Raw genomic sequence first — 21,115 nt, forward strand, 5'->3', positions numbered from 1 at the left:
AGTCCCTATTCATCACGATTTTTAAAACTCAAACACGGCTGCTCCCATTTAAACTCTTGTACCTGAGTGACATAGACAATTGTACTACGGCTCTCTGCGTTATGATTCCGCAGCCAAATGTACACTCATGACCGATGTCTAAGGGACTTAACCGTTTCTTCCCATTATTCATAACCCTCCTACGCATGTGTAATCTCAATCATGCTGTTGATTCACTTCCGCATTTCCCTTGTTTTCCACTGCTCTGCCTTATTCACTACTCTGCCACCGTAACTATACTCTGTTTCATTTTTTTTCCCCTCTGCTAAACTTTGACCACTGTTATGAGTGTATTACGGCTGTTATGTTGAAGCCGTAAATCTGTTGTTTTGAAGCCACTGTTGAAGCCGTATAACCCTTTCTCCAAAGTATTAAAACAAAGCCGTAAGACAAGCCAAAGAGCTGATGGGTAAACTTTTGAGGGCAGAGCCAGAGGGCTCCAAATTTCTGGAAGGATATCCCCAAGTCAAAGACACTTTGCAGAAGGCAAATTGGCTCCAGTGCATCCAAAAATTCAAGGGTTACCATAGAGAGGTCACAAAGGCTTTTGCACGTTCTTTCCAAGACAAAGACAACCAAGTGGAGATAGGAGATCTGAAATTTACAGTCACCGAAAGCAGTTTAGCACAGGCCACTTCACTACCACAAACTGGGGAGAGATGGTTCAAAAACCGATCAGTACAAGACCAGCAATGGAAGCAAATTCTGAAGAATCCAGGTATGGACACTAGCATTTTTACAAAGGGAATCCCTGTTAGTCTTGTCAAAGAAGAATGGACAACTTTGCTTCTGTTAGTACAGAAATTCTTTACATGTGAAGGAAGATTCAGAGTTTTGTATGTCTACCATGCCAAAATTATGATGCATTTCTTAGGAGAGCATGACATTAACCTTCCATATTTTTTACTCTCAAGCCTTAGAAAAATGTGCTCAATAGTCCAAAGAAACCCAAGAAACATTGAGCCACATTTGTATCATCATGGGCTTCTCAAGGTACTAGTTGAAGAACAGTTGAAAGCAAAAAGAGATACATGGGAAATATTTCTTGTAAGGAATCATTTCGAAGAGATAGGGGAAGCCTCTGGTGGTTCACCTCAAGTGCCTAAAAAGAGTAGAAGGAAAAGAAGAGAGGAAATTACCCCAGAAATTGTTGTCCAATTAGAAACTGCTGTCCCTGAAATTGTTGTCCAAGAAGAAATTGCTGCACATCATTCTGAAGAAGAAAATGACCCTGAGCCTGCTGTAGACATTGACCAAACAGCCCAAGAAATCATTACAGAAACCCTACAAGAAATTGTCCAAGAGGCTGCTCAAAAGAAAAAGGAAAGTAGGAAGAGACAAAAGAAAGATAAAGGAAAAGCTATAGCCCAAGAAACCTACCTTACTCCTGAAAATTCCAGTGAAGAGGACACTCAGCCATTGGCACATAGATTGGCCCAACTTCATGAGGCTGCCCTTTCCAAGAAGATGCAAAAACAAAAGAAAAAGCAACAAAAGGAAAAACAGAGCATCACCACCGTGAGGAGGAGCAGCAGGCTACAAGACAAATTGGGGGCCACAAAGGACAAAGAGTCACTCTTTATTGACTTGAGCACACCTGAAAAGGTTGCTACAAGACTTGACTTTGAGAAAAGCCCTCCACATGTTGAGCATGTTGAGACTAGTCCTCCACGTGAGGAAAGTTCGTTTGAGCATGAGCCTAGTCCAAAGAGGTCACCAGAGATTGACCCAGATCATCAAAAAGTTTATAACTACCTGGAGATGTTAGAACAAGCTGCTGCTGGTCCAAGCACTGTTCTACCTCTTGAGCAGCAAGTTCACTCACTCAAACAGGAAATTTTTTAGCTTGAACTTTTAAATCGCCACATCATACAAGAGAATGAAAAATTGAAGGAGCAAGCTAAGGTGGACAAGATGGTCTACGATAATACCATGCTTCATCTGGGCCTTTGGCAAAGGGAAAAAAGAAAGCTAAAGAAGAAATGCAGGAAGCTAAGCAGAGCTTTGGTCAATATGAAATTCAGATGCTTGGTGAGGAAACCAAGAGTCAATGTGGCTACACAGAGGAAGAGGAGAAGACTAGATGTCTTAGCAGAGGCATCTCAGCAGGTGGATTAAACAATGTTTTCATTGCATGAGGACATGCAACACCCTCGTAGTGGGGGTATGTAGAGCCTCTAACTTGCACCTAATTACCTATCATTACCTACAACTTTTCCTCACTTATCCCTCTCTTTTGCCCTATTTTCCTCATAAACCTACCCAGATCATTACATTTGATGTCTTTAAGCATGATTGGTTAACTTTGCTAATGTTTGACTATTTGTCTAGATTTTTGACATATGCACGGAGATTCCGTAGCTGTCTGGAAATTCCGCAGCCATTCAGCAATTCCGCAGCTATCTAGTCATTCCGCAGCCTTTTCATTGATCTCTATGTTCCACGTGTCATTTTGAAAAACGAATCACATGGGCACGTGGGAATGAAGGTGTTAAAGGTTCCTATGCTATTGGTTCGGTCAGCAATGCCACGCACACCTCTGGTCAACGTGGATCAAACTTCGGTCAACAAAGCCAGCTCAAACGGTGCTGCGTGAGCTGAAAGGTCACGTCACTCCAGATGGCGATTCCTCCACGCTAAGCAGGTTATGGGAGACAGGATCCAACCTTGGATTCAACCTCGATGACGACCGTACCCTCCAGATAAAACACGGACCTGTTTACGTGTTGCTGTACCTTTAATTAGCATGACTGTTAGTTAATTTCTCGTTTCATGTTTTACGCAGTAGGCAGTTGTTCATACGCCTATAAATCCAGCGTCTGCGTACGCTTAAGAGTTAGTTTTTAGTTGCTGTGTTTATGTAATTGCTGCAATTTTAGTGTATACAGAAACTTTGTTTTAAAGCTGCTGTTTCAACACTTTTTACTGTAATTTCTGCATATGAGTTAATAGAAGACTGTGCTGTTTTGACTTCAAGTAGCTGATCTTTCCTTGGGTTTTGTGGATGGAGGGCCCCCATTCATAACAGCCTTTGTACAGTAAATTTACCTTTATGTTCTTGCCATTTCCTTCTTTCGAATTCAGCAATTTTCCTTTTCTTTAAAACATGTACAGTTTTGATTTACTTTCACTGTCATTTCATTTCCAATATTTACTTTAACTGATCAGGATTGTTTTCTGTAGGTGTTAGCCTGGGATTGTGTGTCTTTGTTGTATTTGCTTTATCTCTAATGGTATTTTCAGTTGTCATATTCATAGTTGTTGCCTTTACTCTGTTTTTCTAGCTTGATTTCTAGTTTAGTTTCTCAAGTTGTATGCTAACATATTGATGGTCTCCTTATCATAAGTTGTTCATCTTTAAGAGATCAGAATACTAATAAAGTATAGCTTGTTTTGAGTAGTTTTTGACTTATATCACTAACTCTTTCTTCACTTGTTACACATTACAATGTATGTTGGAAGTAGAATGATGGAGAAAGGCACAGTGGTGTTATAATTTGTCATCTTAGAGCTCAATTACTTTTTAGACTTATTTCTAACTACTTCTTAATCGTGTTTCACATAGTACTATATGTTGGAAGCAGAGTGTTAGGAAGAGATGAACATTATAATTGGTCTTTAAAGTGGTTTTCTTAACTTTTTATTGCAGCAGCATGAGTAGTGACTAGTGCCATTAGAAAGTGGTTCTTTGCTTTCTGTTTCATTTCAAGTTATTTCTTTCAAGCTCTTTCTTTGCAAGTTTAGAAGGTAGTTAGAAACCACCAGTAACATACACTCACTCATTTAGAAATCACCTTACACACACTATCACTCATCTGTTTATAAAACCTCCATTCCATCTTAGGAAGATAAATTGACCACAAACAACACCCCCAAACGACAAAAAGATCTAAGAGGTTGCATAAGTACATATAGTACACCTTCACTTCATCAGCTTACGAGCCCCGGGTTGACAATTTATGATAGCAATTTAGACAACACTAAATTGACTAAACACCTTTAAACCTTCATATGTGCGATGCGATGATGCAGACACGACGATGGATCATAGAATGGGGAGACCAAAAGGCAAGGCCTTTACTTATAGCGCTATGCGATTCTGATCAGACCGCATCGCAATATCGCATCCGCTGAAACCATGGGGTGGAGCCATTACAGCTTCATATGTGCGATGCGATGATGCAAACCCGACGACGGATTCCAGAATAGGGAGACCAAAGGGCAAGGCCTTTACATATAGTGATATGTGATTGCGATCATATTGCATCGCTATATATCGCATCGGCATAAACGAAGAGGTGGAAACCAAGGGATGAAGAATAGACAGGGGCTGCCTAATGATAGTTCGAGGCCAGTTGTGGCTGCCCAAGTGTTCATTATCTGGTATTTTTGTTTTTTTCTAGTGTTGCTTGGGTTCTAGTTCCTATCTAGACTAATCGTCAAGGAACCATTTTACTGTTTCTTTTGTGGGGTTTGGACTTGAGAAGTGATACCATTTTTGAGGTTTCTGCTCTCACTGGACTGGTTTCCCCAATGTTCGGGTAGTCCAGATTTGGTTGATAGTCTATGTTTCCTTGGTCAAGGCCTTGTCCTCTTTGTATCTTTCTGTACATATTAATAGATTAGTTTTACTTAGAAAAAAAAAGGATTTTGCATTACAGCTAATTACATTAATGAAGTGGAATTAGATGTGGTTCCAGTAGAATATATGGAGTTTTATTAGGAAGCCCTTATCTTTATGATCGTGATGAAGTATTTTACAGGAGAGAGCATAAATATCACCTTAGGAAATAAGGGGTTGAATTTATTGCTAGGGCACATCAAAACAAAAACCACTTGAATTTAGTTGTTTCTAATCAGATGAAGAGATTAATAATTTCAAATAAAATATTTGTAATCATGTGTGTAAAGGAACAACATAAGAATCAACATGATGCTTGTTCAAGTTATGAAACTTAGCTTAAATATAGTTTGATAAAAAAGGTAGAAACTTTTCCAATTCTATTTAAAGAAACCAAACATCTTACTCATAAGTAGGGAATACAACATGAATTGCAATTGATGCCTAAAGCTCCTCTTCCTAATGTCGGAATGAAATCTTTCAATCCAAGTTTGGAAATTAATAATTATAGGGCTGTGAGTCAGTATTTGGGAAAGTCAGTGTTAAATTCTCTTATATTGTGTCACCAATTCATGTTTCAAATAGTTTGGAAGCCTCTTTTCAAGTCGAGAGGAAGCCTATTTGTTTTCCTATCAAAGCCATTTCTAAAGCAATGTCAAAGTATTTAAGTGAAGCTTATGCATCACAAGAAAGTGTTAATCAATGGAAACATCATTTAATAAATGAAGAAACATTGATTCAAACAAATCAACAACTAATTCAATACTTTCATAGACAAACTAAGTTGCATCAGTTTCCACCATACAGTTTGATGGGTTTATTGCAGCAAGTTCACTTAGTAACAAGGAAGCAAAAAGGTATGTCAAATCAAGTAGCTGGTTTGATGTCAAGAATATCTTTGATTGTATCTGTCATTCCGCAAAATAGATTGTTAATACATGTCAATGGTATTAAACAATATCCTTTAGAGATTGTTTTCAAAGATGATTATGAATCACTAACTCATAGTATTTCTTGGAGAGAAGTCAATTTCCATGTTTATAACAGGTTGTTTGACCATCGTCGTAATTTGTACATATTGCAGATGGATGGAATAGGTCACTGATTCAAAATGTGCCATGGTCAGCATCATTAGGGTCATCACTTGCAGGTGATTGATCAAATGTATTGGTACATCATCAGGATAAGGTGGAAAGTGAGGTAACTCTACCCTCATCTTCTATTTGTCTAATAAAACTTTTGTGGTCCAAAATATTTCATGTGGAGAGGACTAATCTAGGAGCATCTCATCAAATTAGTTACATCGTTTCATTTTCGTCCTCATCCTTCAGTCCAATTTTGTTCAGTTTTGACAGTGTTTTTTATGGTTCAGGTTGTTTAGGTAATGTATATGGTTGATATGGGTTTGTACCTCGTTGTCGACATGAGGTTGTCACTAGTTCCACCGGGATTTGGTCATCGACATGTGTTGTCGTCTGCCTCACAGGATTTGGGTTGTCGTCATGTGATGTTGCTATGTCTCTTTATGACATTATGTGGTAAATGGGTTATTTAAAAAAAACTAATGTAAAAGCATAAACTTCAAACCCTAAAAAATATAACCCTAAGTCTAAACCCTAACCTAATGTATTACCTCTATGAATTAAAACATGTATAAAAAATACATTAAAATGCATTAACAAACATAAAGCCTAAGTCCTAAACCTTTTAGTCTAAGTTCTAAACTTATCAAAACATATGACAATGAAAACAATGAAATAAAACCTATGTATTAACTCTTGGACTTTGTAAACAATGCAAAAACATTGTAAATAAACTATCACAGTCCCCTGACCGCTGGACTAAACAGTGCGAGGTTAGTCATCATGTGAGAAGATAGATGTTAAGCTGATGGGTTTTGAAACAATAGTCTTAACCATAGCAGGAGAAGACCACGTGGGTTGTAACATGTGAATAGAGTCTAAATCATCAGGAATAATCACCCACTTGGAAACCACAACAATGTAGATCGACAGTCGAAACTAATGACATGTGAAAAGGGCTGGAGTATTCATCAACAATTAACTGTTTCAGCCAGCACGCAGTGGAACAGCCATGCTGTAACCATTAGTTACTAGTAGCATTCACATGCGTTGTCTCTCCTCTACCTGGTCAGCAAACTACCAACGATTTATGTTTTAATGTAAAGTTATTTTTGGGTTTTGGTTGTTAGTTTTGTTCTAAACTAATTCGAATACCATTTAACCTTATCCCTAAGGTGGTAGAACATGGTTAGACCGAAACCAACAAACCCTAAAAACAACTGATTCATTCCTAAACTTGGTGGAGGGAGTTCGAATGTTCCTAGAAGGTTTTGAAAGGAGTTTTTTCTCATTGAAGTGGGGGAGAGCAACTTTGAAGTTTTGTATGCAGATTCCAGAGGTTAGAGGTTGTTTTTGTTTTTAGTGTAATAGGAGAATCAGGTGTCAGAATTGGGAACCGTGATAGGCTTTGGAAAGTTGGTTTAGACAGATTCCTTATGACAATGACCAGAAGTGCCTACGTGCACATTCAGTTTGGTCAATTCTCTGTGTAACCGACTTCCTCGGTTTTCAATCCTAATAAAGCGGCCACCCGTCTTGAAAGAAAACCTAGAGATGTATTCCATCAGGGAAAAACTCTGTAATCAATCTTGTTATCTGGTATCGCGATGTATTTGTTTTTTTCATTATTTTTCTACATCTTACATATGTTTGATTAGCTGTCGTAAAGTATTTCTCTTGGTTTCCGCAATTTCATTTTACATTCAATTCATTAATGGAATAATCAATTCTACTTCAGTTTTAACATATGATCATTTTAGATCAATAAATTGGGCATCTTCCACAAATTGGAGACATTATGATGACAATAGTGTTTTTCGGTCTTGGAAGGGAACTCCTGCACAAACTTCTCCTTACAAGAAATATTGTTTAAAGGGATGGCTTTAGTGAGAATTCGAAAGAGGAATCACCATCCAATAACATTATTCCATGAAGGAACGTAGGCAAAGTTCGTAAACTGCATGCTACAAATGTGTTATTGGAAATATTCAAATGGTGGAATGCTTTTTATCTTACCTTTGAGACTATGAAAGAATTTCTCTGTCGGGAGGGAGTGAAGGAGTTTCAGGTAAGAGCTAATGCACGCTTAGAAGGGAAGGTAAGTAAGAAGGAAAGAAGGTGGTAGTGTAGATGAGAAAAGCCTTTGTAAGTCCCTTCAGCCAGAAATGAATCACCTTTCTCACATTTCTCACTACCCAAGCAACTAATAAAGGCTTATACAAGAAAATTTCATCGTATGATTTCACATCATATCATATCATACCCTTATGCTTCTATCAGAATTCAACTATAGTGGAGGGGCTAATATCCACCTCCCTAGCCCTTCCCACATTTGACTTTATTGAACTCCAATACTTTCTTGAACTCCATCCCTGGTGTTGTACCTTAAGAAACCAATTTCCTGGCTGTGGAGAAATTGTGCTTAAGACATTAGTGGTTATTGTTTGTTGTCACTTATTTTTCACTTTATTGTTTGTTGTATTCTTAAATGAAGGACCTAGAAAACTTGGTCTTTAACCCTTAATACATATGTGACTGGAAAATATCAGAATGCCATTTGTTGCTAGATATAAATGATGAATGAAGAAAACATGAAGGAGAAGTTTAAGATAATATGTTGCTTAACATAGAACCTACTATCTATCACTTAGAAGAATTATGAAAATGAGAATTAAATCATATACAATATGTTGCTTGACATAGAAACTATTATCTGTGATCCTTGGAGAAGTTAAAGATAATATGTTGCCTCACGAAACTATTATCTATAACTTATAAAGGAAGATGAAAACTTCAAGTACAGGAGTGCTCTTTTAAGGGATTTTAACTTTATGTACATAAGCAAATAAAAGAAAACATATGATGACACATGACAGAGAAGTTACGAAATTATACCCAACAATTCATGGAAACTTCTGATCCTTTCATTAATCAACAACTATATCAGGAATACAGTGGCTTAGTCTCTAAGTTCTCCAAAATTCGAACAACCCTTTCTCTGTAAATTTTCCTCTTCTTATACATTGTGAAACAGTTGTTGATCTTTGAAACTATCAAACTACTAAACGACTTCCCTAACTATCTGAAGTAAAAAATATTATGAGAAATTACACAGAGGATAATAGACACCTCATAGAACATGAAATAACAGGAAATAACTGAACTTAGAATATGAAAAAGACTGTTGGCTTTTTGGCTTTGTTAATCGGCTCTTGAGTTCCTCTGTGGATGCTTTAATAATGCTTAATCCACTTTAGTCATAACGAACTATGTTTGACTTGTGTAAACCCGGGCTTACGCATGTATTAAGAGCATTTCAATTGGCCAAAACACCAAGAAAGTTAACTAACTGCGTTTTTTTCAAATTTAGCTTTAACACTGATTTTTTCCTTTATGTGGAAAAATTAACGCAAAGCACACAAAAGTGGAACCGAAAAATAATTAACCCAGTTTAATAACTCCATCGGATCAAGTTGTTCCGCGTTGCATTAACTTCCCACTGAAAATCATAATCGGCCCATTTCAAATGATGTATCAAACCAATCTTTAACAATCTCAACATGACAGACCCGCTAGAGTTATTAAAAATAATACATAACTATCGGGTCCGGAATCCCATTGCATATCACAATTGGCGGAACCCAATGCATATGCATAAAGCATTATGTGATACCGCAGACCCATCGGACTTATAAAATGCAACATATAGGTTTTTTGATCCGCCTATCGCAAATCGCAATCGGCGGAACCAACATCCGTTGCTTTGCAGAGCCATGGAAGTAATCAATGCGATATATAATCTTTCAGGTTCGACCAGGGGTGATGTCATATAAATTCTCTTCGCAATCGGGAATTGATGATTCCTGTGGTAATAACGTAACTGCTCGCTGCATCTTTACGGTTGTTATTAACCACATTGCTTAACACAAACACACACACACCCACACCCACCCACCCACACACACACACACACACAAACACACACACACATATTGGTTATGGCTCCCAATAACCATTTATAATATGATTTAACTTGGTCGTATGGGTATACCGGGGCTGATTCTTTTATACTTGTTCTTTTAGTGATTCCGCTATGCCATTATCACTTCTTCATATTGCTTTTATCTTCTTTTTGAAATAATTTCAAGTGATTCTTGAATGAAGAATGAATTCTACTGGTAACAGATTCTTGAATGAAAAATGACTACTACAGACAACAAAAATGCATGATACAACACCTGCCTAGCTAGACTTGTTGTGAGCTCCAGTTTTATTGTTGCAATCTATAGTGGAGTTTGTGTAGTTATAAGGGAAAATTATTTAGACGGTGGAATTTTTTCAATCATGCCTACGAGATTATGAAATAATCTCTTTATTATTTTGGCCTATGGTTTTGGGATTGCCATCTATATAGTGTAATTTATGTGGTTGGAAGGAGAATTTGTCCTAATCAATTGTCTATCGTTGTGGACAATGAAGCCTAGATAAGGATTGAAATTTGTCTATGAGTGATCTCAACACCATTGAGGAGGTCTAAAGCCACATTTCTTTTGTGACCCTATTGTAGAAGCTATAACAACCTACCAAACTTTTAAAATTCTCAAAATTTGGAGACCTTCTATCCTGAAATGCTCAAAGTAGGCATTATAATGGTAATCCTAAGCCTTTTTGTCCATAATATCCTTCTATGTCTTCTGCCATTTAATTCTTCCTAAAAGAGCCTTGTCACACAATTTTTTAATTAGGCACATTACATACTTTCATCAGAGATATGTGATGAGGTCGTAATTGATAAAACATTTTATCATAATCTTTCATTGAAGAACACGACCATACCTTATCTCATGTTGTGTTTATAAATAACAATAGAATGTGTCACATTCTGATAGGTGATAGTGTAACCAAGGGAGCCCTTCTACATTCGACCATGTGAACTCCACCATCCTGACTTACCTTAGTCACATTTTTTTGTTGTGATAGCTGCATCTTTCCCACATGTGTTCTAAACACTATATAAGGAAATTAATTCCCCCAAACCATTATTTTTTTCTTGTTTTCTTTTACTTGAAAAGAATCAATGCAAGGAAACCATGTTGGCCATGATCTACTATTGAAATATGCAACTGCAACCAACACTTGTATCCAGTTATGTATCACATCATTCCTCTCTATCTTTTCAATTTTAGCATTACATGTCACATTGTTTCTCCCACCCGGAATTTCATATGCCCTTTCACCTAAGCCTATATAATCCACCAAATCATTCCTTTACTCATTCTTTAGTCCAATTACCTGATCTTCCCCCTTTCCTATGATTAGCTAATTCCATACGCCACCCGAGAGTCCATTCCTAGTTCCATAACTCATCCCCTGATCTTGGAAATGTTTGTTTACCATTTTACCATAAGTGTGAGACTTAGATCCATGCATATCATTCCTCATTACATCATCAGAATTTATTAGGGCAGCATCCTCACTCCTCATTCACCTAAATTTCCCATAATTTATAGATCATTTCCTTACTATATTGCATTATGATTATGTGATTTATGATTGCACGAAAAACCCTTATCATAGATCGCTATCACAAGTCATAATAGAACCCATATACCTATTTTCATTACAATATGTGACTAAGAAAATCACGATATACTTTCCCAATATGAGACTAAGGAAAATTGCACCATAACCTCACAATTTGTGACTTAACTTTAAATAGTAATATATCTTATGGTGTTCCTAACGTTTTCTATAATGAGGAATATATTTCAAATATTAGGTACCATTCATCTTGTTTGTTACAATATTTCATCATATATGAGTGAAATGGCTCATTAGCGAAATTTAAAGGTCCAAAATGGGCCTCCTAACAAAAATATACAACCAAAATAAACTTTATAAGAACCAATAGGATTCAACATGATGATGCTAACCATTGGGGATGATCCACCATTTTTGGAGTAAAAAAGTAAAAAGATTAAAAAATAATAAAATAATAAAACTTCATTTTTAACTCGTATTTTGAACTTATCTCCCTAAGGTTTTACTCAAATTTTGAGCAGGATTATTCATTAGATGAAAATTTTAATTCCCCATCTAAGGAGCAACCATGTTTCATACTTTTGATGGACCATGCTACAGAAAAAATAAGAAATACATGAAAAAGGGTGATTGTAATAATGTTTTTCATGTATTTCTCATTTTTTTGTGTAGTAGGGTCCATGAAAACTATGAAATAGGAGTCCTCCTTGGATGAGGAATCAAATTATGCATCCAACAAGTGTTTCCACTCAAAATTTGAGTCAACCCATAGGGAGATAATTTGAAAATACGAGTTGAAAAATTGGTTTTTCTCTTTTTCTCTATAAAATTTGATAATGTATTCTAATCTTATTTTATTATTTCCACTATTATTTTATAATTCCTTAGGAGGCCCATTTTAGACCTCAAAATTCCTCTAATGCTAGCAACTAGAAATAAGATATTAAAAAATGGCATTGAGGGAGTTGTGGACAGTCCCCTCAACAAAGTTCCTGAATATATGGATACCCTATGCTATATAGACAAAATGGTGAAGATAAATGGGCAGACATATATCAATTTTTTTTCTAGAATGAAGGTGTTAGAGGATGAAGAAGATTGATAGGTTTAAATAAATGTCAATAAATCATGGTTCCATAAGATAGAAACACATTTGTTTGTCTTCCCATGTGAATAGATAATTGAGTGGATCATCCAACACATAGATGAATATGACATAATAGTTAGGAGTGATCATGGTGAACCAGTAGCATCTTACATAGCATGAGATATAGCTAAGTATTATAGGATGCTGAAAACTCGTGCAATCCTAAATACAAAATCATTTTCTAACTTCACTAAACCAACCAAGGATATATTAAAATATTGGTGGTAGTAGCCAGGTAAGTTCATGAAAAAAAGTGGCAACAACTACAAAACCAAATCACTTAGAAAGGTATATGAAATGTTAGTAGCCATGTGATAGAGAATGCATGGAAAACCTAATGCATAACATTTTGAGGAAAGTTGGGTTCCCATCATCTATGCATGTGCTATTGATGGAACCATTTTCGATTCGGAGGATATTTTGGTAACATTATTCAATCAAATATTAAAGGGGAAAATAATACCTCTTAGAGAGAGTAATCAAAATTTTGCATGCCATTATACTTGTTGAATGCCTTAACTGACAAATGTGAGATCGAGGGGTTGGGATGGAAGTGCAATTTTTATCAGGGAATTCCATCTATACATATCTACTATAAAATCTTATATGACACGTGATATAGAGGGATGTATTACCAGATTATTGAAGACTTCATTTCCATAATATATTAGAAAATTTTCAACATAAAGCCTCCTTATATGTTATATAGGGCTAGGAAATCCGTATAGGATGTTTCTTATTGGTTTACTCCTGGAGATGCTAAATACATTAGAGTATTTGGTTCTTATACTCCCCACATTAATCACCTAGGATTTTCACTATCAATTTAGTACTACAAGAAGTGGCATATCAACTTACCACCGGGTTGACAAGCTCATTAGGAAAATACAAGAAAGCTCCATGGCATATGTTTCCTTATATATTGAGGCCTATTGTATTAAAATATTCAAGGATGAAGAAGTAGAACCCCAATATTTAGAATTATTTTGGTTTGGTGAGTTGATTTATCATAGGTATCATCTAAACCTTATATCCACAAAGCATTGCAAAGAAATCAATTATAGTTAGGCATATACTTCCATTGTTGATAAATATGAGGAGAAAGTAAAGAAATTTTTCAATGTTGCCAAATCCTTGGAAGTATCTCAAGGCATTGGTACCTTCCAACCTATAAATAAACCTGAATATTTAGATAAAGATTCATAGGAGAGCATAAATTTAGAGGAGAGAAGAGTTGCACTGAAGAGAAAACATGAGTAGTGTGCCAAGAAGGAAATATTGAAAAAACAAATAGTTGAATGGGAAGTTAAGAAACAAGCTGAAGAGTAGCCTAAGAGGAAGCAAGGCAAAGAAGAAGTGAGAAAAATCCAAGAGGAAGACACATCAAAAAAGGGAAAAAAGGTAGATTAAGAAAGACAAAATCAAGAAGCACAAAATAAGGAAAGAAAATAAGTAGCAAAGAAGATGAAAAAGGAAGAAGCCAAAAGAAAAAATAAAGGAAGAAGAGAAGAATAACTAGGGAGAGCAAACAAACAAAAAATAATAAGAGGTAAAGAAGCGAGATGAAGAGTTAGCCAAGCATCTTGATGAGGAATTGATTAGTAAATAATGAGAAGAAGAAGAGTTTGGGTTGAATAACTTGCAAACATAAAAAATCCTACCCTCCATTGACATCCAACCTCCCACACCCATCAATAATGGACACTTTCCAATCAATGAAATGGGTGTTACCTTTGAAAAAGAAGAATGAGTATTGTATCTATGAAGCTTTAGATTTGACCAATTCGAAAAAAAGATAAATCAAGAGAGGGTAAACTACTTAGAAAGGGATATGAGGAATTGCATATCAGTTATCATAAAGAAGGACATAGTGACCAATACTACGGTCAATCTAGTTTCCATAGCTTCTGTACGATATGGATTCTCTAGCATGGCTGCAAATAATGGAGAAAATTCAATAGATGAAGTAAGGGAGTTAAAAGTGAAATTGACAAGGTTGCAACAGGAAAGTGGGAGGCTGTGCGTTGAGAACCACACTCTATCAAGCACAAGTTTCCACAAAGAATATTTCAAAGAAGAAATATTGGAGGAAAGAAAAGTAGTAGAGGAATCTATCAAGTAGGTTTATGAGGGAATGATCATCCTTTATAAAGAAATATACCCCCTATCATAATTGCAAGGGGATTTGAATGTAAGAGGAGCGCTTATAAATCATGCATTTTTAGTGGAAGATTACAACTTTGAATGGAGAAAATAATATATGGATGCCCTAGCAGTGCCTCAAAGGAAAGATAAAATGAGCACTGATAGGGACAAGGAAAGAATTAAAAGGTCAACAAAATCACATGAAAATTTGACTAGAGATATGAGTAAAACACTAAATTTGTATCAAACATGTCACATCAAATTTGAGGCCATTGTTGAGAAACAAAAAATCCTCTCCATTGGTGTGATATGTGAAATAAGACCTAAAGAGGAAATTTGGTAAGAAATATGGGAGAGATTAGATGCAATGAAGCAGGTGACATCTCAAACAACTAGGAATCGACAAAAGAAGTAATTTCATAACATATTGTAAGTGAAAAATAAACGTACAATGAAATATCCTTGTTTTTAGATCAAGTACAGTTAGAAATGAGGATTCTATTGTTTTATGTTATAGAAATCCACATCAGATTTACTCATGATTTGTCAAAAAAGTTCAAGTCCATCACTTTAAAATAAAATATTCGTACATGTAATTGACATAATAGTTGCACGCTAAGGGCCCTAAGATGGATATATTGAGTTTAATTCCATGCAACAACCTTGCCTTTCAAAATTTCTTGTAATTCGTAAACAAAAATATTATTTAAAATTATAATTTATAATAGAATTTAGAAATAAAAGTCATTTAGAAATGAACAGTCACATATGAGGTGAAGAATCATGAGCAAAGTTGAAAGGTCATGGGAGGTGAAGGCTCACCTCATTTTGTATAAATAGACCCTCATGGCTATGTAGAGGGGAATTTTAGTTTTGGACTCCATTTGAGCACCTTGCTTAGGAAAACTTGTACATCCTTTTGAGAAACCAAGTTATAGCTTATTACTTATGCTATCAAATTTCATGGATGCTTCATGTAATACTGCATTAGACATTTCAACATAATAATGAGAAGCTGATCAAGCCAAGGAAACAATTTCATCCATGTATTATTGAATTTTGTTCAACTTATGTCGTGATGATTCAATGGTATGTGATTTTCCTTTCCATGTGTTAAGTTAACAAACTCTTTTGCTAATTTAAACACATATCTTGTTGGAAGGTGTTTGTTGCTCATGATTTTATTTTTGTCATCGATTAAGAAGTAATTCAAAAGTGCTAAACAGATTCTTTCCTCTATTCATGTATCTTAATTGAAGTATGATTACATCCTTCCTTTAAAGATTCTAGTTATTTTCTTTGGTTTTTGTTACATATTTTGTATCTTACATGTATAGTATTTCATCGAGTTATTATAGATTTTCTTGTCAAAATGTACATTGGTTTTCTCACACATCGCTCATTCCATCCAAAAAAAACATCAAAATAACATGGTGGTTTTTGGGTCAACATTCTGGATGGGACTCCTACCTCAAACAATGGAAGGCATAATTGGGATTTTGTATGAGGGATATCCACTTACCATTGGCAAAATATTTTTGGCCATGAACAGACCCTTAGCCTATAAAATCATAATTTAGTTGGCCTTAGAAAGGGCAATATTATGTCCGTTGAATAGTCGTATAAAGTGGAAAAGGGTTACAAATGACAATTCCTTTTAGCTTAGAGTTCTTAATGAGAGGATGTTATTCAATTGGACGTTTAAACAATTAGAATAAAATGAAATGGTCAACAGGCCACAATTTCCTTTGAGCTTGATGATATTGTAGAATTGAAGCTAGGAGTAATCCAATATGAATATGAAATAGATGCTCTAAGAGGGGTGATTGAGGAGATTTAATAATAGATCTAGAGCTTGACTCTCAACTTAAGTGACTCAACCAGATCAAGCATTCTGACAACTATTAATCACATGGACTTAAATGAACCTCTCCAAGGCAACAACAGATTCATAATCATGAAAGCTTTAATAATCAATTAGTAGCATTATCTGTTGTAAATATTTTATTTTTGTGGGGAAATTTTGTAAGGTATTCACCTATGAAACCCCTCTTTTTTTTGCTTGGGAATATTATCCTCAAGAAAAACATGTATTCTTATTGAAAAGGAGGAAACAATCAAAATATTTTGATGAATTAAATCTGTAATTCTTGATGCATTTGATGTGAAACAAACACAAATTTATATAATACAAATACTTCTTCCGGTTTATTAAAAATATGGAGAGTTTATAGTGGCAATCATAGTTTTAATTTAGCTTTTCTCATATTACTCCAAGAAATTTCCAATTTATCATAGTTAAAAAAAATTGTAGAATCCATCAAAATGTGATTTGAAAATATGGTTCAAAAATAACACAAAAATATATTTAATCATTTCTGAAATCTTTTTATAATTTTTTTTCTCTAAATCATACATATTTCATGTGCATCCCATAACATTATAATATTTTCCGCTTATTATATTTTTTTTCAAAAAACGTGATAATATTTTTCTATTTAAAACTAATATTAATGTGTGAAACAATTATGAATATTTTTGAATATGAATCTTCCGTGAAGCATAATCAAATTATATAATATGCTTTAGATAAATTCGAAACCGGAGAACCATGACATGTGTTGTAATGGATGATGAAGGTCTCGTCGTCAAATTAGAAACCGAAAATGATATCTCAAATGGCATTTATAAATATTTCCAAAGTAATGATAAATATGGGAGAAGTAAAATAATATAGGTCAATTTCAAGTTAAATATATTTATAATAATATTTTATAAGAAACAAATTTCGTAAGGAATAAATAAATAAATTAAAACTTCAAAAAGTCAATGACAATAGTTGAGTTGACTTTAAAAAGGTTTAGTTGGTAATATTTAAGTGCAAATAAAACGCACTTTGACTATGATCTTTAATCAAAACATCTAATTATTTTTAAATTCTAAAAATAAATTTCATATTAATTAAAATTATAATAAAATCACTTTAAAATATAACAAACATATTAAATCATTACTTGCTCACAACGATAATAACTAATAATAAATATAAATAATTTCTTAATTGTCTATATAATATGATGAGTCGATGAGTTTATAAAAAGTACTTCATCTTACAATTTCAAAAATATAGACATAGGTTGGTTATTATTATATATATTGTTTGTAATAGTTTAAAGGATATATTATCTTAGATTTAAGTTAATTTTTGGTCTATTACATGTTAAGAGGGATTTAATGTCTTTTCACTCAAGTTTGTATGTCACGAGATTTGATCTCTCTACTTGTTTGGATGATTTAGAGTTAATATGACTTTATGTTGGTTTAATAATAATTATTATTATTATTTTAAATTTTGTTTTTATTGTTACATAATCTAACCGAGTTAAAATGTTTACATAATATAACAAAGTAGGACAAGACAAAAGAGGACATTACAACATCTCTTCCATAGTAGGTTGGAGAGTGTCTCTCATCTCAGTAATACATTGTAGATATCATCATGAGACAATCTAACTCTTCCAATGTTATGGCTTTTTGCTTACAATTTTTAACACCAAAACATAGAAGAGTTAACCTACTTGTATTTTATTAGTTATTATTGGTAATAATTTTATGTTTTATCTTACTATAATTATATTATCTAATCATATTATTTTACTTGTTTTGTCTTTTAAACTTGATATTGAATACTTAGAAATGTGCAATGTAATTATTTTCCTTTTTTCACAAGAAATCAGAGAGATATATTTTGGTGAGATTATAATTTTTTGTTATTTAAATTGCATCTTTTAATTTTAAAATAGCTTTGTTGCCTTGAAAATTATTGGAACACTTAGATTGTACATGTTTGACCCAACCTTGTAGCTCCTAGGATTTCAATAAAAATTGACAAAAGAATAAGCTTGAAAGAATGCCAAAATGTGGCTCTGTCTAACTATTATAAGGTTTGGAGTTTTTGGCCAAAATCAAGTGAAACAATTTCTGATCAAATATTGATATTTTATGTTTTAAAATTATTTTTTGTGGTGTAGGAGAATTATTCAAAATTTATATGTAAGAACATGTCTTTGGAAAAGTATATATTTTCTATATTTCTATAAAATTATGGATTTATATAAAATAAAAAAAACCATCTCTCAAAGTCTCTACACTGGAGAAACTTGCTCTCAACTTCCTTAGGAATTCACTCTTAAATTCTAGAGTCTAAAGTAGTGTAACTCATCCATTGAGGCAGGAAGCAAGGTTTAAATTCCTTTTCTTGAATGAAGTTATATTGAAAAGAATTTGAGTTTTTGTTCATTATTATTCAATTGTGGTGTCATATTAAGTTATATACCATAATTTTCGTATCAGAGTAGGTTGATGGTTGCATTATGAGTAAAGAAGTATGTACCACTGTGTTGTCACTACTACAACACCCTCCAAAATTTCTCTACATTTGAATTTTGGAGCCTACCTCACTGTCGTATCAAGTGTCGCCTTGGTCGTCAAATGTCATTTTGTGTTGATTCATATGTTTTCAGTGTTGTCGAGTGTTCTTAAGTATTGTCACATTGATTTGAGTATCCTTATATGCATTTCATGGTCACAAAACCTTTCTTATTGGAAAATGACACTTTTGGCTCACAGTCGCACACACTCCATTACTTATAGTTGGGAAATGTGCAAAAAGTGGTGTTGTCATGTATATTCATTGTTGGTTAAGTCTCTCTAAGTTTTCTTGATGATTTAGTATGTGTCACACCTAGTTTTGTGTTTGGAATTCATCTTGGTCACCCCTCGATCAATCATCCAGACTTAGATAAGTTTTGGTTCCAAATGAGCCCATTAAGGGGAAGAGTGCATGTGTGCACTCTAAAGCCTTGATGGGTGAGCCTTCACTATTAAGATGTTTTCTCTCTCCCATCCTTGATAGTTGGGCATACTCCAAACGCATGAAGCCCCTTTGCTATCTTGAGCTATGCCCTCAAATTACTAATTATTCCTTGAGTGCACTCCTTCAACTCGAAAAAGTGTGTGCTCTTTGAGTGCACTAACACATCCTTCCCTTATGTGCCCTGCACCCTCCTAACCTAACTTGAGCACATTGTCGCACCTTGAAGGCACAAAGTCTTAGCCTTCAAGCTTCAATATTGCACCCTACACCTTTCTTGAGGCCTCCTGGGTGCATGAGTGGATCCCAAAGGTATGAAGCCTCAACCTTCAGCTTTTGGAAGTGCACCCCATGCCCCCCCTCTCTCCCTTGGGTACAAAGTGCACTTGGGTAGGTCGAAGCCTTCCACTTCGTCCTTAGGACTTGCAACATGTGCCTTGCCTTGATTTATTTCTTCCCTAGGGTGCATGAGCACATTCTAAAGCCTCGAAGCTTCTCCTCCTCCATCCTTCAATGCTTTAGGGTGTACCATTGTGCGTTCTAGCTTCGTTCAACATTTTAAGTGCATCGAGAGAGCATGAAAAATAAAATATGCATGAAATATAGTAGAGTAGGATATTTTCAGATTGATAGTTTCCAATCATGAGTGATTGCAGAACAAGTTCTCTGGGAACCTTATGGAAAGCACACACAAGGAAAACCACACAAAGAATATGGAAAAAGGAAGCATAAGAAGAGTTCAGGGCACACCTGAAACTTGATGATCAAAGCAACATGAAGATTCCAAAGCTTGAAGTCCCTTGGGAGGGTGGATGCACCATGAGAAGATGATGATTAAAAAAATAGACATAGTGGAAACCATGTCCATTGAATCAGATCTATGTCATCAGTCATTCCCATGCCCGAGTTATCCATAATAGTGACATGTCTAGTTTCATCATATGATGATGTGGAAGACAAAGATTATCATTGTAAATCATTGTATAAGACAAATTAGTAGAAGTCCAAAAGTCATAACTGAACTCAAGAGTCACAGAAGTCTAAAGGAAATATAATACCAAAATTAATATGTAATTCCAAAATTCATTTGGAACTTCAAAGCTTTTAGAAGTCCAAAGGTCACTAGAAGTTAGAAAGTCACGAGTTATGAGGAAATGAAAGCTCACTCGTCAAGTTATAAATAGATCCTCGTTTCTAATGTAAAAGACTTTTAACCCTTGCTTCTCCCATAAGGCATAAGAGAGATAAGTTAGTACTTTGAGAGAGAAATTAGTAGCTCCAATGCTACACTATTAGAGAAAGTGTAGGAATTTACAGGGTAAGTTCCTCAGACAGAACACCAAAAGGACACCGCTCACAACCAGATCACATATCAATAAACCAGTATTTTGACGTGGTTAAAACCCTCAAAGAGGGAAACAGTCCACGGCCTGAGCCAACGCGACCACTTCAGGCAATTTATTAATAAAAGAATGAAAATTTACATATGTTTCTCTCATGCACGGATTACCCTAAAAATGACCCTCCATGCGCTTTAAATAGAATTCATGGACCAATCGGGTGTCAAGCCACAGATCAAGTGTCGGTAATACCGAGGAGAGAATGAACCGTCGGATCACTACATATCGTGACCGTCGGATTGTAAGTTACAAAATGTACAACGGTAA

This window comes from Pinus tabuliformis, chromosome 5_1 (assembly GCF_031772625.1).
Source record: "Pinus tabuliformis cultivar Carrire ecotype Pingquan chromosome 5_1, CPIR1, whole genome shotgun sequence".
Classification (NCBI taxonomy): Eukaryota; Viridiplantae; Streptophyta; class Pinopsida; order Pinales; family Pinaceae; genus Pinus; species Pinus tabuliformis.